Below are 777 nucleotides of genomic sequence, written 5' to 3' on the forward strand. Positions count from 1 at the left end.
ACTTTTGATAGATAGATAGATAGATAGATAGATAGATAGATAGATAGATAGATAGATAGATAGATAGATAGATAGATAGATAGATAGATAGATAGATAGATAGATAGATAGATAGATAGATTTGACCTTTCTCTCAGAAATACTTTGTACTTTTGGATGGTTTGTCTCTTGGAATGTTCCTCTTCCTGGGATTCATCTTGTCAGTCAGTATTTTGGTTTATTCACAGACATTCATGGTGCATCTACACCGTTTGCACTCATGCAGCCCCATATCATCAAACTCACACCTCTGTGCTTCATTATCAGAACTATTCATTCACTGTGATAGTCCTGGTCAGGTTCACAACAAATATGCTGGACTCCATGATGAGCAAAACAAATTTGTCTTGGTCTGACCAAACAACATTCTCCCAATATTCATCAGGCGTCTATGCATGTTCTTTAGCAAAATTCCATCTTGCAGTTTGACAGAGAACAAATGCCTTTGTAACCCAGTGTTAAAAATGGGAATAAAGCTATAAATATTAATGCTTTGAAAAAAAATATATTGCTAAAACATTAAAATAGAAGTTCATTAAAGATGTTGATAAATAGTTAAAAACACAAGAAATAAATACGTATATTTAGATTAAGTTAGGTATTTTGCTTGACAACTTAAACAGCCAATGGCTGTATATCCCAATGTCAATATCAGCCAATCAGGTGGGGGTCACCTCCCATCCTGCTCCCGAGCTGTGCGTGTCCTGTACGTGATCTTCAGACACGCTCGAGCTGCGG

The sequence above is a fragment of the Amphiprion ocellaris genome, chromosome 9, assembly GCF_022539595.1.
Source record: "Amphiprion ocellaris isolate individual 3 ecotype Okinawa chromosome 9, ASM2253959v1, whole genome shotgun sequence".
Classification (NCBI taxonomy): Eukaryota; Metazoa; Chordata; class Actinopteri; family Pomacentridae; genus Amphiprion; species Amphiprion ocellaris.